This window comes from Gambusia affinis, linkage group LG16 (assembly GCF_019740435.1).
Source record: "Gambusia affinis linkage group LG16, SWU_Gaff_1.0, whole genome shotgun sequence".
Classification (NCBI taxonomy): Eukaryota; Metazoa; Chordata; class Actinopteri; order Cyprinodontiformes; family Poeciliidae; genus Gambusia; species Gambusia affinis.
The window spans coordinates 13,941,874-13,948,032 of NC_057883.1; positions in this window are offsets into that span (position 1 = coordinate 13,941,874).

Consider the following 6,159-nt stretch of genomic DNA (forward strand, 5'->3'; position numbering starts at 1 on the left):
CACACTGGCAGCCACACACACACTCTCACTCAGAAGAGCTAAAACACTTCTCAGACCATCTAATTATCTTTGCAATACAACCTAATAAAAAACATATGCATCAGACAACTCACACACACGACTGAATCATAGATTAAAATGCTGGCTGAAGAGGAGACCGAGTTTGAAGAGAAGCAAGAAAACAATCCTATGACAGACAACAACAATGTGCTTCACAATGAGCAACTGCAAACCTTAACAATAGATATCACACAATGCAAATTTTAGTTAATCATAATGCGAAATGCGTATTTTGCAACATTTAAAGGACTTTCAAATTGATATTTCTGCTCCTGTAGGAAAAACACCTCCAGGCACAGCTTAGCTAAAATAGTTTCCAATTTGCTGTTGCTGATTGTGTCCCATTGCAGAGGCCAAGTTGTCTGAGAAGTGAGAACAATGTAAAAAAAACATATTTCAAGGCAGAAATTTGGTGGCCTCAGAGAGGAGTTTGATTTATGAAACCACTAGAAAAATGAGGAAAAGAATTATGAATTAGCAATAATCTTTAAGGGAGTTATCAAAAACATTCTGAACACAGAGGGAACCAAAAGATTGATTAAGGATATGCCCCAAACATATTCTAACTTATTAAGTCATCTCAGAAATTGTAGAAAAATTAAAGAAAATAACTTTTAAAAAAGAATTTGATGGAGACAAGGATTATTTTTGATAATGTAAAGCAGTCCGCTGTTAGATCTCCTTATTTTACAACATGAGGCTGTAAAGAAAGTAGTGAAGATCACCATCACACATCAACTAGTAAAGCAATTGCTTATCAGACTGAAGGCAGACTGATGGACGAAGCTAATTCATTCCTCATTTCAATAATTTACCCTCTGTGTTTGTTAAATCTCTTTCTCTTGTTTCTTCTTTTTCCATTTTAAAGTTCTGCTCAGCACCTGCTTGCAATCCATCAGCACACCATTTAAAAACCTAAACTTTTCTTCCTGTATCATTAACTTCCCCTAAGTCACTGTGACTCTTGAGTTCCAAACCATATACACAAACAGATTTTTTAGATGGTTAATCAGAAGACTGCTCCCAAAGCATTTAAAAAATCATTGTCTGGCTTCACTTAATCAAGTCCTTGCCTTCAGACCGGGAAGCCTGTGTGGAAACTTGTGATCTTTTTATTGCCATCATTGCCATTTATTTATTACATCTTCTTATTTTCCATTCATTTATCACATCTTATTCCGTCACTTACTAGACCAAAAGCTTCAGCCCTCCTCTACGCTGAGGCCTATCCTAATTAGAAACTGCTGTAAGGGAGATCAGAGAATAAGAAAAAGAGGGGGGTAGATGTGAAGCGACAGAAAGAAAAACAGACACAGAGAGATTCCAGACTAATATAACTGAAGTGAGAGTGCTCCATAAAAATCAAACAAAAATAAAATAAAATAGCAAGCCCCATCCTGACTGTTTTCAACTAGCTCAGTCTTTGCTTCTTTAGGAGGAGTTCATCTGTGACCTGAGCTCTATTCTTTTGTGTAGACATAATAGAGTATGAGTGTGAATGCAGATATGGAAGAACAAGGTCAAAAGTCAACCAGAGACTTAAAGGTCAGAGAGGAAGCCTTCCTTTGTGACTTGAGGGGGCTGGAACCAACGGGACAGACTGCAACGTAAACAGAGATTAGACAGGCAAGAAGAGACCTCCAACATATCAGCTGCAGACGAGGGGGAAGCAGCCACACAGAGCATCGTGTGTAAAGAATCCTGGAATGTCAGTCCTGGCTTTGATTTCAGCTGCTAGTGGTCTTTCATCTACATCTAAACTTTGACTCTTAATGAAGAGATTTGCTGATAATCGTGTTTTACAGATAACATAGGTTTGATGCTATATTTTTGAAATAACTCAAAATAAATTAATTTCAAGCTAATACATTGTCTTCATTTTGGATTTAACCATATACTATTTGCAAATTGGACAAACAGTTGAATTTGCATTTGTTGTATGTATGAGACAGCATTTCATGCAAACCTTTTACAATGCAATGATCTCATATATTATAAACTGACAAATGAAATGTTATTTTTCTGGATATATGAACATGCTAATTTTTTTTTATTATTTTGGACCCTGTGAGAACTTGAGATCTGTTTTGAGAGTAGTAAATTAAGTTTATTTAATAAGCAATCACAACCTGTAAAAACCAGATTTAATAGAAAGTTAGATTATTTAAAAATTCCAAAAAAAATACCCATGACATGGGGGCTGGAACCAACGGGACAGACTGCAACGTAAACAGAGATTATACAGGCAATTCTGGTGAATTTACAACATGAAAGTGTAACATTTTTGTGCCTCAGAAGTGAAGTAAATACTTTGAACTGTTTCAGTTATCTTGTCTAAAAGCAGTTATAGATTTGAATACATTCCATACAAAGTAGCATTAATATTGTGTCAAATACCTGAGCTTTTCCTAGAAACATTTAGCTCAGTCATTAAATAGCTAAATATTTGTCATTTTAAATCCTAAGTTTGATTACTTTCTGTTATTAAATCTTGTCAAACAGGCAAACTGTGTGATTTAAATCTTGGTTGCATACAATCCTTAACATCAACCTCCAATTTCTTTAAAGTGAATTGATATGGAAAATGTTCTGTTAAATATAACCCATAATAAAGAAACAACTCCACACACATCATTTTAGGTAGGTCCAGTTTCCGGTACAGAAGTGGACTGCATCACATGATGGTGAAGTTGTTAGCCTTTTTTCCCTGCAGCTTCATATCTCCTCATGCCTTCAGGTACTCTGCCTTTTTGCCACAGTACAAAAACATGCATGCTAGGGTAACTTGTCATTCAAAAATATCTCTTATAGAATGTGTGCATGTGTGATTCTCTGTCTGGTGTGTAGCAGTGCTCCTCTGTGATGGACTGACAACTCCGCCTCTGGCTTACTGACTCCTGGAGAAAGAATCCAGTGACTCTACCAGCATTGAGCAGAAGATGTAGAGAGATTGGTTAAATACTGCAATGCAAAACAACAACAAAAAATGTAATACTGGAAATTTAATTGAAGGTTTTTATGATGGAATAAATTGTTCCATCATAAAAACTACCCCAAAGCATAATAATGCATGACATATCTTCTTCAGACAGCTTTATGGTGAGAAAAATGTATGTGTGAAAGAAAACCTGTTTGCCTCTTCAGGGCTTTGAATAATCATAATTAGAGATTATTTGCAACAGAATCTGTTTAAAACCTGTGGTCATTAGTCATATATTTCTCAAATCTGGCTTTTGTGAAAGCATAGTAAGAAGAAAGTAATTGTTCAAAGAATGTGATGAGCGGTCCTATTGCAGTGTGCCACAAGTCACATAAAGGAAACAGCAAGCAAGGAAGAAAGAGTTGAGACCAAACTAAACTTTTCTGCATATATGCAAAACACCAAAAATCTGAAAACTAATGCTGCACATCCCCTTGAACACACCATACCTATCATGTTACAAGAACAAGGCTCTGCCTGGATGATGCTGGGGAGCCAGAGAAGTTGATCAAAGTTGTTGGGATAATAGATGTATGGAACTGAATTCAGGATAATTCTGAAAGAAAATCTGTTTGCAGCAACAAAATGCTCAAGGCTTGATCAATAGTTCAACAGGACAACAACCTCACAGCCAGAGCTGCAACGTAATGATATAGACAAAAATGTTACAGAGACCTAAGCTGATCATTGAAAGTTGATTTTAATATCGGCACTCTCCATACTATCTAAATTTCTTTTTGTTGCAAAGAAGAATGGGTGACATATACCACAGTATATCCAGAGCTGATAGAGACTTTTTTAAATTAAAACAGTGTATAATTTCCCTTCCACGTCACAGTTATGTACTACTATTACACATTTTTCTTTCGCATAAAATTTCAATATTCATTGAATATACAGACATTTGTTTTTGCTCTGTTGCCCTCTTTTGTGGTTTCTAAGCAAACATCAGACAAGTATCACATAGTGCTATCACAAATCTTCAGCTCAATGTGCTGCATATCTTTGGTTTGTGGCGTTGTAATCATGTGTGTCTACATGGGAGGGGTCTCCTTAGTCTTCTGTTTCATACTACCTCTGAACATTTATGAAGTCAAACATCACCCAAACTGTAGCTCTAATCACAACTGGCGTTTAAGTGACAAACAACATTTCAGTTCCTTGTTTTTCAAATGAAATCATTTTTTTCTGTATACAAGCCTAATGTCAGGCTAACAGCCACCAGCCATCATTCACACTCCCTATAATGGAAGAAACTTTGCAAACAGACAAACACACTGCGGCAGATTCAATGGGCGGCTTTGGCCTGTGTTAGCCACCATCTGTTTTGAATTGTGATAAGTTGAGTCAGGGTTGTGGTCAGGAGGGGGAGTATGCTTGGGTCTCATCTGGATCTAATAGGTGATAAGAGGAAACTGAGCCATCCTGAGAAGTGCCAGAGGGCAAAATGCCAGAAATATTTTAATGAAGGGTGGAGCGGGTGAATTAGGTGTTCGCTTTCATAAAACTGACCTACAGTACCTTGCAAAAGCACACATATTAACTGAAGTTTGAAACATGGTCAAAATACAACTACAAACTTTTGTATATCACTTGAATTTCCCATAACATACCGACATGAAGTTGTGCACAGCTGACAAGAAGTGGAAGGAAAATGGCACATGCCTGTGAAGACATTTTAGTAAAACAAACATCTGAAAGGTTTCTGAATTTGAATATTTGTATTCAGTCCTCCTGACTCAAAACTCTGTAAACAAAAACAAAGTACTATTTCACTACAATTATAGCTGCAAGTGTGGGCTTGATGCAAATGCATTCTTTTGTGATCTCTTTGCAAAATTTTGATAACCGTGTATTTTAAATGCAACAATAATTTTCAGTTTCTCACTGAAACTTGTGATTTTAATGTGACAAAATGTGAAGAAGTTCAATAGTTAGAAATACTTTTGCAAAGAAAGACAGGCTTAATAAAGAGAAAAACATTATCTTTGTCCAGCAGCCAAGGGTCGTCAAGTGTACTTTCCTGGAAAGAAGCTTCTGTTTGTGTTTGGATTATTGGTTTCTGCTCACCTCATTAACAAGGAGCTTACTGCAGGAAAAGCACTATCACTGTTGCAATAAAGTTAATATTCACCCAAATTAATTTGCTTCATGATTATGAATGATGATTATGAAATAGATTCACTGTTTACTGTGCAGCCAGAAAAAAATAAAAAATCTTCCTCGACCTTTCAGCAGCATGTTATCCAAAGGTCTGTATCACTTTCCTGTTTCAACGTTTCACAGAAGGAAGCACGGACCAACCTGGCGATGAGCTTTGTCAGTGTGGTGTACCGTTCAATGGCCGAAAAGCTAATCTCCATCAGTCAGCATTACCATGCTGCCTCTGCTGACTCTATAGTGTAATGGTCCATAGATACAGCCCATTGGCAGTCATTACCAGAGGCAGCTCACCCAGCGGTGTTGAGTGATATCTCACTGTGTGGCTGGCTGGGTGCCACCAAGACAGACAGGATCCTGTCTAAGTTTGCCAGAATGCCTGTAGCATCACATAACACGCGTCATGTCTCCGACATTCACACTTTGTGAAATTATAGACAGGGAGTTATTTGATGATATCGTAAATCTAGCACATTGGAGAAGCCGGATAGATGGATGGACAGTGTATTAGGTCATTCCGGAAGATGGTATTGGAGTAGTAGAATGGGGGCAATGGAGAATGAGAGAGTCCCTGGTGAGATAAATGGCTCAGATGTGGCCAAATTCTACATTTTCTTCTGGTTACATCTTGTCAACATTTAAACAGTGAGATATTAGATGATATGTCAGCTCTTTATGCGAATCCTTGTACCATCTTTGATGTATCGCCTACCAGATTTTGGACTCCATGGGTTCGTGGGATGTAAAATTGTTTAATGATTCTCACCAGACTGGTGTTTTCCTCAGCTGTTGTGCACATGGTGTTATGGAATCGAGGTCTAAGAAACCCAACTTGGCTTCAGCAAAACAACAAAAAATTAGAGGCCAATATTGAAAATAATATTTGTGGCAGAACAAAGAGGCAGCTGCTTTTTATTTTATTTTATTTTATTTTATTTTTTGCTGCTATCCTATTTGGA